A 24,518-nucleotide genomic window follows, 5' to 3' on the forward strand; every position below is an offset into this window, starting at 1 on the left:
TTCTATTAAAAGTTGACAGCAGGGGCAGCAAGGCGGCTCAGTGAATAGAGTGCCAGACCTGAAGTCTGGAAGACCTGGGTTTAAATCTGCCCTCAGATAGTTCCTAGCTGTGTGACCCTGGGTAAGTCACTTAACCCTGTGTGTCTAGAACTTGCTTGCCATTCTTAGAGTTGTTACTTGTTGTTGTTGCTTGTCTTAGAGTTGTTACTAAGACAGTAAGAAGTAAAATGTGAAATGATGAGGAATTAGTCTTTGGCACCATCCCACCTTCTCTTTTTGTACTCTCTATAGGGGCTACTCTTGCAATAATACAAAAAAGATAATGTGCAGGAAAGATAACTGAGGATTGCCTAAATCTAAATTTGTCATTCTTGTGATTTCACCAATATGGGTAGAATGTAAATTCTTTGGGGGCATGGGTTGTCTCATTTTTGTATTTGTTTCTCCAGTGCCTAGAACAGTTCTTGGCACATTATTATCACTTAATAGATACTTAGTGATTGATTCAATCAGAGCTTTCTCATCTTGTATGCTTTCTGTCCACATTCTTCTGTAGATCCTTCAGAGGAGCCACCAACATTCTGGGCATTTTCCCCTAGTCAGGGCTTCTTAGCCTGTAGTTTGTAAGCTTCTAAAAATATGTTGGTATTCTTTTGTAATCCTATATGTTATATTTTTTTATACCGCGAGTCCCTGTCACTTTACTAATGAGCTCTTCACTGAAGGATGGTTTCATCACCACTCTACAAAGAGTAACTCCAGCTACTGCTTTTAAATTTATTTCATCTCTAGAGCTCGAAAATGCACAGAATGTACTTTCTACAATACCTTTCTTTGCACTAAAAGATCCTGCAGAACCAAACTGCCCGGACATTTATTACTATTTCAAGCTGCTAGATTCTTCCATTATAAGACTCATTCTCCACTACTTCAGTGAGTACATTCAATCCATCCTAATATTGTCTTAGAACCATAGTGAAATAATCCCTTGATACCAAATATACATTTGTTACTTCACCATATAATTCTATCAAAATTGCATCCCCATACCCTCCAGCAATGAAAACAACAGATTTGGAACTTGCCCAGCCTCAGTGAAAAATTTACAGCTACTTCCAAGATTAAATTATGGAATATGTCATTTTACCTCTTTAGGTTTCATTTTACTCCTCGGTAAAATGAAGTAGTTGGGCTAGAGAATCTCTTAGATCATTTCCAGCTCTAACATTCTATGATACAAAGTATATGAGTCCATCTTGGGCACACAAAGAATTTTTTTTTCAATGTGTAACCTTTGTGTTATCATCAAGACCAGCTGTGATTGCTTGAATATTCACAGTTCTACTAATTAGATTCAGAACAAGAAATCCAAAGAAACTTGGCATGTCCCTGAGAGCATGTTTATGCTGATTTCTTTCAGGTTGTGGTTAAAAGATGAGAGGCAAGGTACAATGACAGTAAATACAACCAGATGGAATATAAAAGCCAACAATTTTGCTGTTTGCGAGGGAAAAAGGTATAATAATGCTATGTTAAAAGAAATAAAATAAAGCAAATGTACCATAAGCTTAAGAAACAAGGAAAACAAAACATTTTCAGACAGAATGCTCCTGTCAAGAAAAGGTTTCTCTCAGTAGGGTACAGAATGGTTACCCAGGAAACCAATGCTAATTGCTGCCGACATGGAAACTTGTCCACAAGGAAAGCACTGTGTAGTGTACAGCTCCCTGTGAAATAAATGTCCTTGATAAATTAAAAAAACAAGGAAATAAGAAAAGTTGTTCGCTTTTTGCTTTGATTAATCTGAAAAGTAAATGGTTCCTATGATGCTTGCTTTCCCTCATGCAATTGGTGATGAGGGAAACTGAAGGACCAGCTTTCCTTTTGGTTTCCCTGATATTTCTACAATAAGAATTCATAAAACATGCCAAATTATATGGTCTCTTCTCCAGCCAGACTCCTATCAATTATAAGAGGAATTTGACCATAATATGGAATGATGTTTAGTCCATTAGCTTTTGCCAAGGTCATTTGCAGCTGGAAATAGGCATGGATACTTCCTTTTCAGGTTAATTGATATAATATGATGTATAGTCTATCATGTATACCAGTCTGGCTTGTACATAATTATCATGTAGAAGAATGCATTAGAAATTACACAGACATATCTAAATCTCTGAATGATATTTCAGGTACAAGTGGAGGCAATTTATAGATATTGTTGTCAAGAATATAACCATTTTCTATGTGACATCTACTAGCTTACTATTAAAAAAATGGCAGTGAACAGGTATATAGTCAACATGTGTTGTCTCTTTTCTGGGGAATGATGCTTTTATCTCAGGACCAATCAGATATCAATTTTTTCAGTCAATAAATATTTACCAAGTAATTACTTTTTGCAAGTGGCACAACAGGGGATATGGAGCTACACAATGCATAATCTTTGCTTTTAAAGACCATATAATTTTGTAGAGAGGGCAGAGGATAGTTTTTTTCCCCATTTTTTCCAGTAGTGCTAATGACATTGAGCAATTCAATCCATGCTTCTGCCTGAATATTCATTTAGTAGATGGATGGCCAGGATTAGAGGTATAGTCAGTGCAAATAAAAAAAAAAACTCAACATTTTTTCCTGTGAGGTCCTTTATTGGGGTAAACTCTAAAGCGAGCTTTACCATGACCATCTTTTAGTAAATGAAGGTCTTTGAGCACTACCTTAGTTAGCCAAGGATTTAATCTAAGGAACTGACAAGGCCCAGAATATCTGAAAGGGTATCAGTGTAAAGACAGATGTGTTGAACTATGGCAATAGCCATAGAAAGCCTGTAATTCATACAGAGGATAAATGTAAAAGATCAGACTCGAAATGACTTTTCTGCATCATAGTAGAGTGGGATGACTGCTAAGGTTTATCCCAGTCCTATATCTATGAACCATGGAACAAAGCTATCTGCAGACATTTGTTAGGACTTGAACCCAGTAGGGGAAAGGCAAAGACAGGAGCTTGGTAAATTTTGACGGTAGTGACTGGAGCTTTCTATTTGCTATATTTGTTTTATTTGTTTGGGGGTTTTCAGTATATGTAAAAAACAAAGTGGAATATTACTACTTTTCTGATATGAAATATATGAGAACCAGAAATATCCTGTGATTTTAGCCCATGAAATCTACAAATTGCTTTACAATGTTTTAATGGAAATAATTATTACAAGATAATAGAGATGGAGTTAGAATATAGGCATTTCTACCTAAATCCCTAATTTTATAGCAAAGAAAACTATGGGTCACATGGGGAATGGTAGGGATGGGGAGAGTAGACTGCCTAACATTAAAGAGTAACAGTAATGAAGCCAGGATTTGCAACATTTCTTCTTACTACCAGTACAGTATTCTTTTTTAAATCCTTACCTTATGTTTTTTATTAAGTATTGTTTCTAAGGCAGAAGAGTGGTAAGGGTCAGGTAATTAGGGTTAAATGACTTGCCCAGGGTCACATAGCTAACTATCTGAGGCCAGTCAGCATTTTTTTCCCTGCTATTCTGTACCAAAGAGTCTAAAGCTTTTCAGATATCTTCAAAATTCAGTTTCCATTTGAGTGAAATGTGTCATATAACTGTACAGGTTATAAAATTCCTTAGATTGGTAATATGAAACTAATATTCTCAGCCCAAATCTTGGTGCCTATTTTATTCAAAACATGTTTAAAAATGACAATGTCATTAATTTTAATAGAGAAACCAAAGGACGGTCTTGGTATGAAGAAATGGGAAATTTTCATTATTAGATCAGATTCTTAAAACTAGTGGGGTTGGGGATTTTTGTTATATACGAAGTTCTCCTGAGTTTAGAAATTAGTTTATATTCTTCTTCTTAAAAAATTTCCCACTACAATATCTAATAATCATGAATTTAGGAAAAAATAATGGCCAGAAAGAAAGGAACATAAGAGGACTAAGTCTGTGACAAAGCCTTTTTTTTTTACTAGTATCCTCTGACATATTCTAATTCCATCTCTGATGCAACAGTAATAGCCTAGGTAGCAGCAGCAGTAGTAGTTTTGTTGGTGATTGAAGTGGTAATACTAGGAACAACAATATTTAGGTAGCTCTAGGTTTGCAAAGTGCTTTATATATATTTAACATATTACACATTAATATATTATATTTATTTACATGCATATAAATATATACTTTTATTTAATTTCCACAACAACTTCAAAATAAGGGCTACAGCTATTATAACTCCCCATTTTAATGATGAGAAAACTGAGATTGAGTGACTTTCCCAGGATCTGTCCTATAGCAAACAAGATTCAGATGCAACACGCCTGACACCAAGGTGATTACATTATCTACTCTCCCACATCTATCTGGTTGTCTTTGCTGCTGTGATATACAAATACCACTGCTGCTTCCTATGCATAATGTGAAGAACCATTGGTTCTTGAAGGATATTTTCATAGGACACAAGCACTGGCAGGTCCTATCAAGCTGGAAAGGTTTTAAGTCCAAGCCTGAAGACCACCTGTGTGTCTGCCACCTGATCACCAGAAGGTCGGACACCCGGCAATAATATTTGGCCATAGCACCTCACAAAGAACATCTATTAAAACAAAGAGAGGTTGAGATTGGGATTGGAAGACCAATGATGCTAATAAAACTATGTACCATTTGAAATACTAAAGAAGTTATTTGTTAGAAAGTACCTAAAATATTACTATTACCATTTACTAATTACTAATAGGGATCTTGATTCTAAGTAGGAGTGGCAGACAGCCAAAGGATCTTAGGGTTGGAAGAGGTCTTCCATTAATTAAAGCAAGAAAAGAAATGCTAATATTTCAAAGTATTGTTGAGATTTGTCATAATGCCAAAAAGCAAAATCAGGTATAAAATTCCCCCCTTTCAATGCTAAATTTTTTTCTAAAATGAAAGTGATTCTTTTGACCCTCAATTTATATAAAACGTCTCATGAGAAATAGTATTTTTTTTTATCTCCTGCACAAGGAGACACAATAATTCCTTTACTTAAGAGGATACAGAATATTAGTGAGAGAAGAAATAAAAATCATCTTTTGACAATTCATTTTTAAGATATAGTTGCCTATTTAACAATTTTCCTTTTCTGCTGAACTAAAATTGGACATTAGTGATTTTAATTAAGCATAGAAAATACTATATTCCTATTAAAAAGTCTAATGGTTTAATTATAAAGAACTAGCAGGGAATAGTGCATAGAAAGATGGCTCTGAAACTGGGAAGACCAGGTTACAAGTCTGACCTTTCATACATACTAACTCTGTGACCCTGGATAAATAAATTAGTTTTTGGGTACTGTAGACAGGGTACTTTTAGGGGCTTAATTTTCCTCATTCTTGTATTCCTCATAACTTGTATGTCTCTTCTTTGTGGCTTTTTTATAGGTGCTGAATAAGGTAATGAATTTGTAAATGCGGCATACAGTACTTGATTATGATATCATTTGACATCAGCGTCAAGTCCTGGAGAAATTGTCAAGTAAGCAGACTTCACCTTCAGTGCTTTTCTCTCCCCTTTCAAAATTCTCTTTATTCCTTTTTTAAAAGTCCCAACCCTAGTCTCCAGAATCCCTTTGCTTTCCTCTGATATGCTTATGTGGATTATCTATATTTCATGACTATTTCAAATTCCCTAATGATCATTAAAATTTAAATATCATAGTAACCAATTTCATTCATTTCCTTGTTAAACAACTTAACAAAGCAGTCAGTGGCCAGGGCCCCAAGAAGTAGTTTTTCCTCAGGAGAGTAATATTATTTTCATGTTTCCCATATGTGCATTTCTAGCCACATATTCAGAAAGCATGAACCATATAGAAAGTAAATTGCTTTGAATTCTGAGGAGAGACCCCAAAGTTTCGCAGATCCAATAAGGCCTTTTACAAAGCACCCCCACCCCAAGAAACCAAATTTCTGCTGCTTCAGAAAAATACTCTGTGACTTGATGGCTATTTGGGAATTGGCAATGTTATAAGAAAGAAATATATGTTTCAAAGTCAAAATCTCCTGAAGTCAGAACCTGTGATGGTCTTATTTTAAGTTAGAGCTTTTGTTATATACTCTTCAGTAAAGGCAAAAATTAACATGAAATTGAGGCAAGAATAATGGCACCTGTGAGCAACAAGAGAGGCCAATTAATCTCTATTAGAGATGAAATTGCATTTTGGGTATTGTTACTATATTATATTCACACAACATCCAACAAACATTTTTTTTTGAAACCAAGAAAAATATTTTAAAATAGGAAATGCCTTTTATAAAGAAGTCTTTGATTAAAGAAATAAGTACATTTGTTAACATGGGATTATTTCCCCCTAGATTAGATGAAAGACAATCAATATATTTTAAAGCATATTTTTCATATCTAAAAGAGATCAAAGAAAAGATGATATTCTAGACTTAAAGGTAGCAGAGACAGCACTACTGGCTGGAACTTAATGTCAATTAACTCAACTTTTCAGAAGTAAATATAAATTGGAAATTTTTTTTGCATGGCTTAAAAATAATAATTTCCTATTCATGGAGAATCTTGGCAATTAATTATTCAATCAACAAACATTTATCAGGTGCTAATCTAACCACTGGAAATACAGCAGATTGGATAAATTGTTGGGTTTGAAATCAGAAGACCAGGATTTGAATTACTTCAGGTATTAACTGTATGTCCTGGGATAAATTGCTTTCACTCTTAGAGCATTTATTTCCCTTTCTTTAAAATCAGTATAATATATCTATAGTACAACTACCTAAAGGGGTTATTTTGAGAACTGAGATAATGTAGATAAAATGCTAAGCAAATTTTAGTCAGTATTATTATTAGGTAGCTTAGCTAGAGAAAGTTCAGCTAGCTTCTAAATTTCCAATTCCAAATGTAATGAGAAGTCATGACCAGCAAAAACAAACCATAAAACATACTTGACCAACTCTACAAAATTATGGGTTTTTTTTGGAGAGGTGAAGATTGAATACCTTTAATAAGATTCCCTAGCATATCATGGGGAATACAGGGATCCTTTTACCTTAGATTCAATGTCAGGTAGTCCAATTTGTGAATTATTTGGTTATGAATTAAAGGACAAACTGCTTGTCTATCATGAGGGAAATATTTTAAAATCTTTTTCAGTCATGTCTGATTCTTCTTGATTCCACTTGGGGTTTTCTTAGCAAAAATACTCAAGTAGTTTGCCATTTCTTTCTTTAGTTCACTTTACAGATGAGAAGCTGAGGAAAATAGGGTTAAATGACTTGCCCAGGATCACACAGCTAGGAAGTGTCTCAAAAACAAATTTGAATTCAGGAAGAGGAATCCTCCTGTCTCCAGGACTGGCACTCTATCTACTGTGTCACCTAGCTGCCCAAAGGAAAATATTAGTATCTTTTAAATTGCTACTTATCTTTCTTAATAAGTATTAAATCATTATTTTATTATTTCATTGGATCAAAGATCTTACTGATTTAGGTATTCTTTCCAATGGTATGGGTCACAACCCTATGGCTTTTTCTACTATATAACTCTTGTCCATGTCTTTCCATAAATCTACATCAAAATATTTCCCTAAAATGTTGAAAGCCTTCTTGTAGATCTTTTATTATTTTGAGAGTATAAGTGCTACATTTAATCTATTTCTTATTCCTTGCTCTTGTTGTATAACTAACTAATCCACCTCCTTTCTGAATTATCCAGTCTACTTCTAAAGATACAAAGAAAACAATCAAGGCTTTAAATTTGATGAAATTTCTCCAGTGACATGATACTATGGTCATATAATCCTGGCTTTAAATACAGATAATTATACAGTTACATGATCTATTTGTAAAGAGAAAAAATTAGCTGCATGAGAAAAACTGGACATTCATGTTTATCAACAACATTCACTGAGAATCTAACACATGAATGGGTACTACAGAAGAAAACACATGAATGGGTACTACAGAATTGGGTACCTTTTTTGCATTGGTATCTCAAGCTATGATCAGTTCCCTAAATTAGCTAATCCTAATGAAAAATTTTCTCAATCATTTAAATTTGCTATTCACAATTAAAAAATCTCCCTATGAATTAAGGTCTTAAAATTGCATTAGTTTTTAAAAATACATATTTGAATTAAACTTTTTATCTTGTTTACCAGATAAGATTAAGATTTCCAGGAAACATGTGGGAGATAGATGACTTGATTCTATAGATCATCTAAATGTATACTTTTATTTACTTACTTAATTGTTAAGAAATGGGTTCTACTCATTCACTGTCAGCATTTTAGTGTCAATAAAGTTCTTTAGGAAATGAGAACTATTCCATTCTTCTCAATCATTTATTCACACACTTGTAAGTCATATTTTGATACCCTACATGAGGATTTTAGGTATAGATGTGAGAAAAAACAAATACTACAGGTTTTGAAATCCATGAATATTAAAACATTTTCCTTTTGTTTTGAAAATTAGGTTAACTTTGTACATACATGAGAGAGATGAATATAAGGAAATTATTTTGGGGACTATTTTTTATGAGGATTATAGATTTAGAATTCAAAGTGACATCAGAGGTCATTCGAATTCTAATCTCTCATTTTACAAATTAGAAACTGAGGCCAAGAGAGGTTAAGTGACTTGATCCAGGGTCACTCAGGTAGTAAGTTTCTGAATTCAAACCAAAATCTTACTAAATTTCAGCCCAATACTCTGTATACTATACTATGTTGGCTCAAAGGTGGAAGAGATCTTAGAGATCTTATAACATAATCATCTTCACATAATAACTACTTCTCTTTCCTAATTGGAAGAAGAAAATTGCTTAATAATTAAAAACCTTAATGAATATGGTTAGAAAAAAAGTGTTTTGATAATATTGATCCTAATAAGTAAGGAAAAAAAAGAACAGAATATGGTCTCCAGGAATGGGTATGAGGCTGTTGGATTGTAAAACAGAAGAGATTTTAGAGTTTTACTTAATAATAGAATCTAATCTTCAATTCAATTCAATTGAATACTACTAGGTAAAAGCAAATAGAAAGACAAAAAAGGAATGGTCCCTGTTCTTCTCCCAGTGATGCTATTTGCTTAGGAATCATGGAATGGAGTTATTTCAGAAGAATCAGAATTGCAAGTGGCTGCAGTGGCAATGGAAAGAAGTATGAGGCAGTGCAAGAAATCTCAGTTGCATCACTGATGATGACATGGCCCATGACCAATGTTAATCCAATGATGGGTTAACATATACTATCCAGAATATGTAAGCCTGTAAAAGGAGGTAGGTTGGTTATGAAATGTAAATGAGGGATAAAAGCTGGATGGCAAAGAAAATGACACTACCATGTTCAGAAGGTCCTCTATAGTGGAGTGGGAAATTGGGAATAAGCATTGCAGAGCACCTCTTGCTCCAAACAAACCAAACCAACCCACACCAAAAAAAAAAAAAAAGGTTAAATTGTGATTTGTGCCAAAGGGGAGTATTGGTATAGAGAGATCGTAGATCTATTGAAATATTCAAGTAACTACTGACATATTAAGAAGCATATGATGTTGATTTTTTATCTTACATGTCAAGAAGTAAATCACAAAAGTCATTAGAGTCACATGACTAATACAATTGGGAGGGAAATACCCTACCTTTCAAAGAGTTTTTCATCTACAAATATTTTAAAAAAGAAAGTTGTAATGTTAATAGGAATTCTTTCTCTAGTATCTACAAATACAGAATAAATAACTCTCTCTCCAAGATAATTTAGGTATTATCTATTAAAGAGAAGAAAAGACTGAATATTTTGACCTTAGCCATCTATTTCTTTGGTCCAAGGCTTAGATCATTCACTTATCCAAAATGAAATAAACTAGGGCTCAAACAAAGATGAGATCATCCTTATTTTAAAATACTGAAGAAGGAAGGGAGATTTATTTTCAGTATTTCTTAAGAAATATTTCAGGAGCTTTTCAAATTTCTAACCACCTGTCAAATAATGCTCAATTTTCTGGTAATGAACCATGAAAGGTTATTTTTGTAACTGTGCCGCCTTGTGGTTAGGTCATGGATGATTCCTAGATTTAGTTTTACAATACCCAGTTCTCGTTTTCTCTCCAGTTCAGTAGGTTTCATTGTCCATGGATCATCTCAAACAAAACAATGTCAAAAAACTGTCCATCCTCCTCCTGCATAATTTATCACTACTGCCTAACTTCTTTATTAATATTATTAGTATTACTACCTGCCTCATTCTTCAAGCAGATGGCTTTAAGTCATCTTTAACTTGTCTCTTTTCTTTTCCTCTACTTTTGGTCCATTCCAAATTTTCATACTTAATGTTTCTTGAATCTTCCTCCTTTTGCCCTGTTCCTCTAGGTACATACCTTGTGTGAACATTGAGTATCTGGGTCTTAGGCTATTTGAAAGTTCTCTTTCCTTATCTCCAGTTCACTAGCTTCTTTACTTCCAAAGTTGGCTCTACTAACAAAACAGGCTTCTGGGAATATTATTTTGCACTAACCAATTTAATTTCAAAAATAATGGCTACTAGTTGCTTCTAATTTTACAATAAGCCTCTGATGGTGGATTTGAAAGACTTAGGACCATGGATTCTGAGGTAGAATTGACCTTAAGAATCATCTAGGCCAATTCCCTTCATTTATTGTTTTGTTTTGTTTTGTTTTGGAATGAAGGGACAAAAATGGGAAAAGAGCTGATATAAATTTTGTGGGCCAAATTGAATTGTGACATAGTGATTTGAGGAAATTAGCCTTTTTTGTATATCTAAACATTTATTTGTTACCAATTACATGTAACAAATTTCCAGAGAAGTTTTCGTCTCCCTTCCTCCATTCCCTTCCCTTTTCCAGTGCTGGTGGGCAATTCAATCTCATTTATACATGTATTATCTTGTAAAACATTTCCATATTATTTGTTTTTGTAACTGAAGTAAAACCAAAACCCCAAAATATGAATCCAAATAAACAAATGAAAAAATTGTATGCTTTCATCTAACTCCTACAGTTCTTTCTCTGGAGATGGATAGCATTCTTTGTCATAAGTCTTGGGGAAATTACTGAAAGGCAAATAATAATAGTATTCCAATTTGTATAGCTTGTAGTTTAACTTAGAGCATGATGCAGTGGAAAGATTTCAGGATTGGGAATTAGAGAAACTAGGATAAAGTTTTTTTGCAATTTACTCCCTCTGGCCTTGGGCAAGTCTGGGTGTCTTAGTTTTACCAACTATAAAATAAGGACCTGGGCTTGATGACCTCAAAGGTTGCTTCCATTGCAAATTCTATGTTCCAGTGATACAAGTTTTGTTGATATGGAAAACAAAAGGTTAGAGAGTTAGTGACTTGGCAAAAGTAGTAAGATAAGCAGTAGAGGCAGAATGTAAGTCTTCTGACTCCCAGTCTAGTGCTTGGTCTGTTTGACCTGGCTGATTTTTGATTCCTCATTTCACAAAGCCAAATATGAACAGGGGTGATCAAGGCACCATGGGTACCTTTTGTAAAAGGTGATGATATCAGTGGGAGAACAACAAGGATGATGAAGAGTGTATCTTTTTTCCATGATGAAGACACATTTGAGAAGGGCAGAAGCATTTTGAAAGGGAAAGAGGTCCCAAGTTGTAGTTAGAAATCTCTGGGCTGAGTCAAGGCACTACCATTTACTAACAAACAGTATGATCTGGGGCAAGTTGTTTCTCTTAAATCTTATCTCCATTATCACTGTTTGAAAATGGGAAGAAAAATACTTCTGCTCCCTACCTCCTAGGGTGCTTGTAAGGAAAGTACCTGTTAGTGTCAAAGTAGTATGAACTGTTATTATTTATGGTTTGTGCTCTTCCCTTTCTTTATTGAATTTGTTTCTAAACCAATACTCGCTTGAGAGCTACTATGAATTAACAGCAATTCTTGGGATTTGAGTATTATTCAAATCAATCATAAATCCATAAACAAAATTACTTTGTGATTTTTAGAGGAAAAATAAAAATATTAAGGGAAAAGCATACAATTCAATATCCTTTATATACATATCAATACATCAAGGACCTATTAGCTGTGTTTTTAAATTAACTGCTCTACATCTAAATGAAAAGTGGCATAAATATGTCTGTCCAGGGCATATGTTTTACTATTATATTTCTCTACAGTGATGTTGGCTTCTGAAATTCATTTTCAGCGAGTGTAGCTGGATTATGACTCATCCTGCTAGACTAGCTTCAGTGAGTGCATGTAGCCATACGGTGCCCTTTTCCCTGGGGGCCTCATGATGCCAACTCAGATATTGTTAAAGCTATTAGATCTGCAATGCAGCACCAGCTGCACTGTTTATCTGCTCCCAAGATTAATTTCTAGACAATTCCCCAGACTGTTAAAGGACATGCAGCCATGTAACTTATTCAGGAGCAGTGAGAGGGTGTGTGTGGGGGTGTGTGTGTGGGTGTGTGGGTGTGTGAGAAGGGTGTGAGAGGAAGGAGAGAAACTTGGAATCCCAATGGAGAGATGGCTCAATGAGCAAAGGGAAAGTCATCTGATTTGCTAGGTTCTTTTTCACTCTACTTATCTTACTCTTTAAACAGATACAACCCCCAAAGGGTAAGGCAGGGTGTTAGAGCTTGTCTTTCTGCACCAAAAAACTTAAGAGGGAGGGATACTGGAGGAAAGTCCTTTTCATTCCCGGAGAGAAATACTCTTCTTAGCAAGCCAAATGGTGCTAGAAGTTTACATTCTATGGTAAGCAGACTATAACAGGATGCCTGTCTTCTGCAGGTAGAACATGTATGATTCTCATGCATTTAACAACTAATGTCACTTAATAAGGATAAAAATGTTTTACTGAAGCTCTCTGCTTTCTTAGTCCTAAATAGATTATTGCTCTTTCTTCCTTAACTCCACAGTGGTTAATCTGAATCATTTATATCACATTGAGACCTCTGAAGTTTACATTTGGGAAACTGTGATTGTCTTTCTATTCTATAATATCTGCACACAGTAGACAAATAATAATTAAATTATGTATTTTGGGGATGTGTGTGATGTGGGAACACAATTGAATGACTAAAGAAATAAGGATCAGAAAGAGATTTTAAAGCTAAGAAGCCATGTGTTTAACTGGAGCCCAAGGTAACCAAAATATAAAGTAAAATCTAACTAGTAAAGATGACTATGTTTTCCTTTTCTTTATTCAATTTAATTCAATAAACTTTTATTAATTGCCAGTTATGCCTAAGATTCTATGGTAGACAATGTAAACAGTACCTTGGTTTAACATGAATAAAAAAGACAATTTGAATGTTTTAATATTCTTCCAGATGGAGATGATGGAATTTTTATTTTTGGTTTAAGAGAAGAAGGAACAAAGGAAACCCCAAAAGAGAAGAAAAATCAGTGGTTGAACTAATAGAAACTAGGAAGATCAACTGACAAAAGAAAAACCAAACCAAAAGAAGTTGTGCTCAAAGGAAAATAAGAAATGAAAAGGTAAAATCATAAGATAAATAGCAAATGGTTATTATTATTTTTTAAGTCAGCATTAATCCAAAATGATCCTGTGGAAGTATCTTGGCTGTAGTCAGAGGACTTGGGCTGCTGCCTCTAAGGATAACTATCTGCATGACATTGAACCAGTCACTTGGTCATTACAGCACTCTTTTATCAGCTGAAAATGGCAAGGTTGCATCAAATGGCTTCTGAAGTTCCTTTCTATTCTCATTCTATAATCTTATAATCCAATCAATAAAGATTCAATTAGCAAGGAAAACACCACCAACAGATATAAAGTAATTTTCTACCAACACATCTGAACTATTGATGACTAAAAATAACAGTGAATAAACTTGAACCATTTGTCATGAACAGACAGAACCAAGAGCACTGGACAGAAGCTGAGAATGGGACAAATTTAGGCTTGACATCATGAAGAAATAACCTAACAATTAGAACTATCCACAAGTGGAATAAGTTGCCTTGAGTAATAGTAGGTTTCTCTCTCTTTGGGGGTCTATAATCAGTGGCTGAATGACTATCAGTTATGCTGCAATGGGAATTCTTTTTCGGGTATAAGTTTGATGAGATGGTTGCTAAGTTCTTTCCCCACTAGGATATTCTATAATTTAATGAAGACAGTCTTTGTAAATCATATGAAGAAAGAGTGTTGAAATCGAGGATAATCCTTAAAAGTTCTAGCTAAAACTGTGACATAGGATTAAATTTTTTGTGGATGATATGAATTCAGTCTCATTGCTCAAGGGTCACAACTTTTCTTAGCAGGCGTAAGATTAATATTAATTTTTTAAAATCACATCATTTGGTGGGTCAGTGGATAGCATCATCAGCCTGAATTCAGAAAGACCTGAAATCCACTTACTATCTCAGGACACTGTGAAAGTCAATTGCTGTCTGCCTCAGTTTTCACTTAGCACAATAGCTAGGACATAGTGTGTGCGTAGTAAATATTTATTCCCCATTCACCCCCTCCTTCCATTTGCTTCTTCATGGGAAGTGATAATCTATGCATTGGACCTTGGGTTACCCTGCTGGGCAAATGAAGGTTCCTGAACATGCTTGTTTATATATATATACACATATGCCTCATTATGGATCAAGGAGGAATTGTTTATTAAATCTTAACCTAATCTAATGCTAAACACTGAACTCTTATTCATTTCATTAACCAACAAGAAAAGGCTGTATAATGATAACTGAGGGTAATGCATAGACATCTTTTTTTTTTTTGCATTAGAGCTGAGAAAGAATGCCAATGCTACATCTAAAAATTCTCTTGTCCTATTTATCCGTATCTTTTCTCTAAATTCCATGGGCACCTAACCTTCAGTGTGAAAAAATGAAAAAGCTTTTCCCTTTCTCCTCTTCTTCACAAAGTCAGGCTCTGAACCTACACACACACAGTTGGTTTTTTTCTTTCTGCAGATCCTTCCTTGAATGCTAAATAACTCCCAATTCCATACTCTGTCTCTCAGTGGAGTACACAGAGAAATCTCAACCAGAGCAGTGAGTGGTTGGCATGGTAACAGAGAAAAGAAAACTGCAGTCTATAGAGCTGCTGGAGTTGTTTATGAGACAGAGACAGAGAGAGAGAGAGAGAGAGAGAGAGCCCGAGAGCGCTTTGGGGGGCATAGAAGGAGAGAGGGAGAGAGGTGATTGCTTTCATTCTATTGTGCACAGAAATTATTGCACACATTGTAGTGTTATATTACATAATATATATATATATTATATTATAATAATAAATACACAAACTCATTTTAAGCATCATGTATACTTTACTGAAAAATTGAAAATCTTGTCTTAAAATGCAATATTAGGAATGGTGGAGAGGATGGAAAGGGAGATCAGATGAAAATCCAGGAAAAGTACAGAGTAGAGCATGATGGAAATGGCAGTATGCACAGCTCTTCACTTTTGCACAATGCCAATCTTATCCCCCAAGTTTTTGTAGAATCTTGAATTTTAATTGTATTTAATGGCACATTTAAATGTAGTTGTTATCATCCAATTCCCAGCTATCTCCACACCATACTCCAACTTACTGCCAGCTTTCCAGCTCTTCTTTATGTATTGTCCCATTCTCCACTAGAATATAAACTCCTTGAGAACAGGGACGCTCTTGCTTGTTGTCTGTGTATTACCACTGTTTATCACAACTTCCTGGTACATAACAAGTACTTAATAGGTGTTTCTCCCTCTCCTTCTCCTCTCACTCCCTCTCTCTCCTTTCTATCTCTTTCTATCATCCAATATCATTTAATATTTAATATTATCTCTCTAATTTGTCTAACCAACTAAAAATTAGTTATTTGTTAGCCAAAATGCAGAGAATTATAGATAGACACAGATCTACTTAGGCAAACACTGAAAATTATGATAATAATCATTATATATATGTACTACTTTAAGATTTACAAATACCTTTATTTTTTCATTTGAGCACAACTCTAAAGGGTTACCATTATTATCTTCACTTTATAGATAAAAAACCTCAGGCATAGTGATGGTACATGATTTGCCCATAGTGACACAGATAGTGTCTGATATGGGATTTGAATTCAGGTCTTCTTGAATCCAAGTCTATTACTCTTTCCAGTATGCCAAAGGATGTTGGGGATACTTATCTAGAACTCATTCAAAAAGTGGCTAAAAATGTCTCTAAGCAACTTTAGGCATCTGTCAAAAAAGTCCATGTACTAAAGTGAATGTATTTTAGTCAGAGAAGACTTTTGACCCTTTTTTGGGAACTTATTTATTTATAGTTTACATATAATTCTAATGAGTATGTTTTTGGGAATTAAGTTTGAAAAATATTTACTGTCATAAAAACTTTATTATAAAGAATGTCTGAATAGGACATAAAAACACAGCTAAGTTTTTATTATACTGGCCATGTGGGGTCAAGGGCTAGCCCCATAACTCTAATTATATTGTAGGGAATAGTGAAAACAAGGAAATAGTATGAGGATATTATGGTGAAAGGGAACGTTTAGAAGAGGCAAGGTGATTTCATGTCACATTGAGAAATATCAGTTGCTGATCTAACTAAATCCAAATCTTCCAAAGTTACTTCACTCATACTTTTTGACAGGTAAACACTGTATCCTCCATCTCCCGTCTTTTTAATTTCTTCCAAAGGATTATACATCTTGGGAGTCCAAAACATCAAAACATGTCTTTAAATGCTTCAATGACTCTACATCTATCAACATCTCTGAACCGCCTCTTTCCTTTCTCCACTCACCCTGAAATGTGGGATAGCATTTTGGATTTTTGTCATTTTGAAAAGCAAATGGATATGACATTCTTCTTTACCAGAAGACAAAAACAATTTAGTCTCTGCTTGAAACTATGGTTGGCTGTGTGGTTCTGATCTTAGTAGTTGGTTCTATTAGAAAAAAAAAACCAACAAGCAAATCAAACCAAATGAAAACAAAACACTGGACTTCAGAATCAATATCTTTGGAATACAGCCTCACCAAGAAATAGCTGTGTGACCTTGGGGAAGTACCTTTATCCTCTTGGACCTCAGTTACCTAATCTGAAATGTAGGAGTTTGTCTAGAAATTCTTACAGTTCTTGCAAGCTCAATGATTTGGTTTCTTTCCCATCTGCTCCCATGTTTAAAAAAATTCAACAATACCTATATCTAAGAAGAAACATTAGTTTTGCAAAATTCAGTGTTTCTCAATGAGGTAAAAAAATCTTTTTAGTAAGACAGAAAGTCTAATGGATCAGAGGAGAATAGATTTAGAGCTGGAAGGGTCCAGATTGACTTTATTTTAAAGATGAGAAACCTGAGGGCCAGACACTGACATGACTTGCCTAAGGTCACACAGTTAATAAGTATCAGGACTGGGTTAGAAACTCAAGTCCTCTGACTTAAAATTCTGAGTTTTCCTCATTACACCCTGCTATCTCCCTCAGTCTTTCCTTTATTGCCTTCCAGCATCAACAATTTTCCGTTACCCATATGCTTTCTCTTCCCCTTTGATCCTTCTCTAGTCTTGGATTTGATACTAACACATACCTACCATGGTGATATTTTGAGTGTCGCTTCCTGCCATATATCTGCGTACAATAATTTGACTTCACTTTCCATATCCCCCCCTCGCTCCCTCACATACAGCCCTATTTGGACAGAACATCCTAGAACAAAAGACATATACTCATCTACCCATATACATATCATATACACATCCCTTTATTTGTGTAGACATGACCTCTATCTCTCTGGGGTGTGTGTGTGTGTGTGTGTGTGTGTGTGTGTGTGTATGCACCTGTATCTCTGCCTCTCTCTGGTTTTGTCTATGTCTTTTTTTTTCTGTATCTGGCTCTTTATTCCTGCCTCTCTCCTTCTTCTTCCCTCTGTCTCTATTTCTCTCTCTCACACACCCCCATACACACATACCCCTTTAGTTTCATAGGGATGTCCTCTATTCCTCTATCTTTCTCTGCTTCTCTCTCAGTTTCTGTCTCTGCCTTTGATGGTCTCCTTCACTCTCTCTCCCTTCCTTTCTTTCTGTTCCACTGTCACACCTACACATGGACCTCCCTGGCCCCTCATCCCAACACTTTAGCTTTAGCTATAGTTATTCCCTATCTTTTCTCTCACTGTCTCTGTTTCTCTATGCCTCTAATTATCTATTTATTTATCTCTGTCTCTCTCTGCTCCCCTCCCTCTTTCTGTTTCTCTCTTTATCGTTCACACACTCCCACATATACCTTTACCCAAGTAGAAATATGTTCTGTCTTTGTCTCTCACTCCCTTTGTCTATCTCTTTCTTGTACACTCGGTCTTCCCCCCTCCATCCCTTTCTCTCTTTCTCTCTATTACTTTTAACCCTTCCATCCTTTTTATGTGTGAAGGGATGTTTTCTATCTCTGTCTCCATGTCTATGTATCTGTCTTCCTCCCTCCCTTTCATTTCTTCTTTCTTTTTCTGACTTTTCACATACACATACACACACACAAACACGCACACAACAAACCTACACCTTTATCTGTATAGGGATATCTTCTGTTTCTACTTCTCTCTGCCTATGTCTTTGTCACTGTCCTCTATTCCCTCCCCCATCTCTCTCTCTCTCTCTCTCTCTCTCTCTCTCTCTCTCTCTCTCTCTCTCTCTCTCTCTCCCCCCCCTTTCTCTCCCTACCCTTTTCTTCCTTCCTAACACACACTCACACACACACACACACACACACACACACACAGAAATTAAATTCTTCTTATTGGGAAAGAACAAAAACCTGTAAGTTCAACATGACTGAGATGCGTCTGTATGGTGGGATGTGGATTTAGTGGCATTCAACAATCACATCCTATTGTTTGGCTCAGCACAACCAAAAGAATATATTATGTATAGGCAATCTCTAGCTTATTTGTATGCAATAAAAATACATCCTTCCCACACAGATGGTTGTCTGGGACTGTCTGGTACCCACAGGAATTCCTCTTTCCTTACCCTTGCTACCACTTCCTTCCTCATCTCTTACCACTTCTCTCTCAGAGGCTCCTCAAAAATCTTCAACCTCTGTTTCTCTCAACTCAGAGTCAATTCAATGTAGCACAAATTTATGAAGTGCCTACTGTATTCTAAGTACTCTTCACAGCATTAAAATAAATATGACTTCAGACAAGATATGGCCATTAGTCTTACAGTTTACTGTCTAGGGAGATGTGACACATAATATATAGAATAAAAAATAGCATGTGCAAAGTGCTACATGAGGTCTGAGGAGATGAATGCTATTCCTGACTGGGTGGATCAGAGATGACTGCAGAAAGGAATTTGATCTGAGGTTTAAAGGATAATCAAGAATGCAACTAGAAAGATGGAAATATAGGATACCTACCAACCTCCATAAATAACACCTTCTCCTTCAAACCACAACTAGCATTTTGTTTTGCAGTCCATTTATGGATTTATTATATAATATGGAGTAGTGTAGATAGTATCCTTCTCCTACATATTGGGTTCCATGAGAGCAAAACCTGTGGCTTATCTAAACTTCAACTTCCCCAATACTTTAGCACAGAGCTCTGCATATAAGGACAATTAATATAAACAGGGGAAAGATCTTTGACTCAGAAAAAAGTACATACTGTGGAGCCATACATATTAGAAATCATTTTGAGGAAATAGGGCTTCCATTTCACTGGGAAATTCCAATTGTATTTTAAGGAAGTTTATTTAAAACTTTAAAATAGGTTTTGGTGGTAATGGACTAGATACATAACAACAATAAGTTATCTCTATATATTCAAGTAATATGATAGCAAATGTGCAACATCTCTGTGAAGATGAAAATGAAAAGATACTTACCTTCTTATCTTACAGAAAGGCTACATAGGGGAGTGATTGGAGAGCTGGCTTCTGATGCAGAAAGATCTACATTCAAATTCTGCTTCTGATACTAGCCATTTGAGCATATGACTTAACTCTTCTGTGTCCATAGGTACTGTAATAAATCCTAAAACTACTATTGTAAAGCCATAAATTGTTAACACTTGTTGATCTACATTGACGGGAGGAGTTTCCTCATTGGAATTGCCCAAGGACATTTTTTACATGCCCTGCCTCTCTCTCCAGCCACCCAGTGTGATCACTTCCTCACTAGGCTGACTGGGTTAATATGGGGGGCTCACAGGCAGCTTAAAGTTGAACTTTGGGCATGTGATTTCAATAAAGTTGACTATTGCTGCCATAGAACTTGGCCAGTGATGGCTGATTTGGGATCAATGGTCCTTCAATAATATTGTCTTCATTTTTTGTTTGTTTGTTTGTTTTTTTTAAAGAAGGAAAATGGTTCCAGGAGCTATAGTCTATTGAGTTTGAGTAAGTTCTCCAGAAAAATATTTGAAAATGTTTCATGAACCAGATGATTTGTAAGCACTTGGAAAGAGAAAGTGGTAGTCACTAGGCACCAGCATGGATTTACTAAAAAAAATGATGCTGAACTAACATTATTTCTCTCTCTCTGTCTCTCTCCGTCTCTCTCTGTCTCTCTCTCTCTCTCTCTCTCTCTCTCTCTCTCTCTCTCTCTCTCTCTCTCTCTCTCTCTCTCTCTGTCTGTCTCTCTCTCTTAAATAAGGCTATTAACCTAGTTGGTGAAGTAAATGTCAGAAACAGTAGATTTGGGATTTTAGTAATGCATTTGACAGTTTCTCAAGACATAAGGAGAGATTGATGGATTCACAGGTGTTTGAAGTTTCCTATGCTCCCTTGTTTAATAATTGTAATAATTATTTGGATGAAGAGAGGGAAGGCATGCTTTTCAAAGAAAACTAAGCTACAAAAAAGGTTCAGCATGTTGAAAAAATGTTCCCAAAATTACATGATGAAAATTGATATGGATATACATGCATTTATGTCATATGAGAAGGGTGTGTGTGTGTGTGTGTGTGTGTGTGTGTGTGTGTGTGTGTGTGTGTGTAGGGGGATGTGGAGGGAAAAAACATGGAATAATTGCTGAATTTAAAAGATGACAAAATAAAGTACCAAAGGAATTATACTTATATAAGTTTTCATTTGGGGTTTGACTTGATCATGATTAGTTATTCATATCTGTGGAACTTTGCTTATTTTAGGCTAATCTGTTTTTGTTTTTTGTTTTTTATGTGTTGTTTTTTTGGTAACTGTGCACAAAAATTTGAGCATAAAAGGATGTAACCCTAGTGTAAACGGGTCCAACTTTGCAGGACCATGTGAAGCCCTGAATAAAGATATTGATTCCTTACTTGGATTTGGGCCATCTAGACACTGACCCAAAAGGTGATTCTAGTGCTGATTCTACTTATGCATCCTTTCACCTGAGCTTGGTTTTGATATCAATACATTAATAAATCAAAATCCCTAATAATACCTCTTTGAAGATACACAAAAATGAAAATGCATTAGAGGAGGAAGACTAGGATAATGAGGGGTGTTGAAATCATTTATTTGAGATATTCTTTAGGGGATTCAAAATGTTTAGTCTGGGGAAAAAAGGCTTGAGGTAGGGAGATATTAAATTAAATTAAATATCTGAAGGGCTGGTAACCAAAGATGAGATTCTCTCTTCTTTTTAATTTCAGAGGACTGATAACTCAAAGTCCAAGAGAGGCTGATTTTGACTCAGTGCAAGGAAAACAAAAACTTCAAAAAAACTGCATTGATTTTATAGGTACAAAAACTTTATATTGTTACATAATGAAAGATATTTTATCTCCTGTGATCCTCTTTTCCTCATTTAGTCATGAACTCTTTTTCTGCTTCTCTAAATTGCTTATGATGTGACTTTTTATTTCTATATCCATTTGGAACTTATTGTGACAAATGGTGTGAGATCAGGACCAAAACATTTCAATGATTTTTGTGTTCTTCGGTTGTTTCAGTCTGATTCTTTGAGATCCCTTTTTATTTTCTTTTTGTCAACGACATTGGAGTGGTTTGCCATTTCCTTTTCTAATTCATTTAATAGATGAGAAAACTAAGGCAAACAGGGTTAAGTGACTTCCTCAAGATCAAGGAAGATGAGTCTTCGTGACCCCAGGTCTGGCATACTCTCCACTGTGCCACCTCACTGCTCTTTTAACAATTAAAGCTGTCTGAAATCAGAGTGGATTGCTTTATATAGAAGGATATAAAAGACTCTGGCAGTTTACACGTAGCAACTATTAGAAACTTTGTAGAGCAGATTTGAGTATTAGAAAGACTGTACTAGTTATTGTCTCATCCAACCTACAATTGGTCTATTTGTCTCCAGTCTCTTCCCTCTCCAATTCATTTTTCACAAAGTCGTCAAACTGATATTCCAAAAGAGAGATATGATCATGTGTAACTCATTTGCTTAAGAAGCTTTAGTAGCTCTTTATGACCTTTTGAATAAAACAGGAACACCTCTCTGTCTCTCTAAACACATACATACACACATATGCATACACATGTTTCATTTTGCTTTGACTAATCAATATTGATTTAAGCCTCTTGAGGACACAGGAACAGGTTCTGAGTCTGCTACAATGCCTTGCACATATTAGGTCAAATCACTATTCCTTCTAATCAGCAATAGAGTCACGATCCTATGATATTGAGTATATGTATAGGTTTATAATATAAATATAAAATATATCTGAAAAGTGAACTAGAGATTTATACATTTATAGCTTATCATAACTATTGTACAACTTTCTTTACTCATTAGGAATGAATATTTTGGAAATCATTTGCCTTTTCTGTAGGCTCATGCTTAACATTACTTATATGATTTAATATTTAATTTCTTGATATATTTTTAAAGATAAATCCTGATTTGAAGTGAATATATATTCTATTAATAACCTGCATGTTCCTTGCAGGTGTCTTCAATATTTTTGTAGACATACAATTTTTAAATCAAACCAAAAAAGATAAGGATACAAATATGCATATATAAACATTATCTAAGTGTATATGATTAACATTATTAATCTCAGAAGCCAAAGATATCAACTAGAGATACTATTAAACACTATTTTGATCTATATTGTTTTCACAGAGATGGAAGCAGAATCATAGTCACACCATCATAGTCAAAAGTATAAGAATATTACTCAAAATTTGACTACTTCAATTTATTTAGTTAACTCAACATGGTTTTCTCTGGGCATGGCTGTATTATCTATGGCTATATAGTATCAAGAGCTCATTAGTGTGAATTTTAGTTTTACTCCTCCTTGCTTAGTCTTTAGAATTCTAGCAACCAGGAATGTATACACCCCCACTTAAGGATTAATTTATGGCCTGTGACTGACATGTGCTAGCAAGTGACGAATCAGAAACCACTGACAGACCCCCTGGGCTGTCCTAAGCCAAACTTAAGTTACCATTGGTATATGTGAGACACAGGAAGTGATGAAAAGAACTGCCCATTTATTTCATGTCACTTCCTCTCTCTGGACAGCGTTGGGAGCTTTGGCAGACTTGGCCCTGGAACTTGAGCCTGGAGATGCTCCTCAGACTGCTTCCTTTTAGACGGTCACGTGGTGAGTGATAAGACTGACTCCCCTTTCCCTTGGCTTTCTGGAGAGGCCCCTTGGTCGAAGTCTCTGAACTCCTGCTTGACGCAGAGTGGGCTGGAGCAGTCCAATTCCCTCTCCTCTGTCTTTTCTTCTTAATTTCTTCCCACCATTGTAATTAAACCACCATAAAAATCCCAAACTGACTTGAGTATTTTAGTGGGATTGAATTTAAATCCCTGGCGACCACTAAAATAATATATTCAGTCAACAACCCTAATTTTTACCCATAACATTAGTGAGTTACCTACAATTAACACATCAAAAGACTAAGTATTGGATAAATAATCAAATGTACCATCTATCTACAGATAGCTCATATTAGAAAAAATCATGAAAAAAGACATTTTCTAAATACCTTCTATAAATTGAGAAAGTTTACATTTCAATTCCAGTTTTTAATTTGCAGCATCTATCTGAGCCCTTCTTTCTTTTCCATTTCCTTCATCAATACTTTCATTCATTCTTTGTCACTTCAGGCGGACTGTATTAATTTCTAGATAGTTTTTCTTCCTTCAGATAACGATATAGAACAAACTAGAGTAACTGGGAGCATGGGAGTATCTTGGTCATAGTTTGGTACTTGGAACATAGATGCTCAAAAAATATTGAGGGAATGAAAGATATGATGCTCTGTAGGGATTCCTTTGCCATTGTGTGTGCATGCATGCTCTTTCTCCTCACATAGATTGTAATTGAAGAATAGGAGAGCCTCTCATCTTGCCTTTCTTCTGTATTTTCCTCACATTACCAAGTATTGGCTTCATATCCAGAAGGCCCTCAATAAATACTAGTTACTACCTTCATAACTATACAGAACATGATCTTACAAGTATATGATAATTTTCAGGAGAACTAGATTCTCTTTCTATTAGAGGCCTGGAATTTGTTTATTTTTTATTTTATTTTTTTAACACCTATGCAAATTATTGGAGTAACTGAGTACTCATCATTATGGGCAC

At 35.2% G+C, this 24,518-nt stretch overlaps 1 protein-coding gene and 1 long non-coding RNA gene across 52 annotated transcripts in view; one reads left to right on the top strand and one right to left on the bottom strand.

The window, feature by feature from the left end:
- The window catches only part of MAP2 (microtubule associated protein 2), a 352,353-nt gene that overhangs the window by 67,813 nt on the left and 260,022 nt on the right, over positions 1-24,518 (bottom strand). The window lies entirely within an intron of this gene.
- Positions 5,070-23,698, top strand: LOC103104040 (uncharacterized). Of its 2 annotated transcripts, XR_008914208.1 has the most exons (6): positions 5,070-5,518; positions 9,036-9,289; positions 13,322-13,490; positions 19,859-19,976; positions 21,595-21,683; positions 23,442-23,698. It is a non-coding gene; the product is annotated as an uncharacterized LOC103104040 (long non-coding RNA). The 2 variants fall into 2 exon arrangements; XR_008914209.1 differs by lacking the exon at positions 9,036-9,289 and having other exon boundaries at positions 5,074-5,518.

The sequence above is a fragment of the Monodelphis domestica genome, chromosome 8, assembly GCF_027887165.1.
Source record: "Monodelphis domestica isolate mMonDom1 chromosome 8, mMonDom1.pri, whole genome shotgun sequence".
NCBI lineage: Eukaryota > Metazoa > Chordata > Mammalia > Didelphimorphia > Didelphidae > Monodelphis > Monodelphis domestica.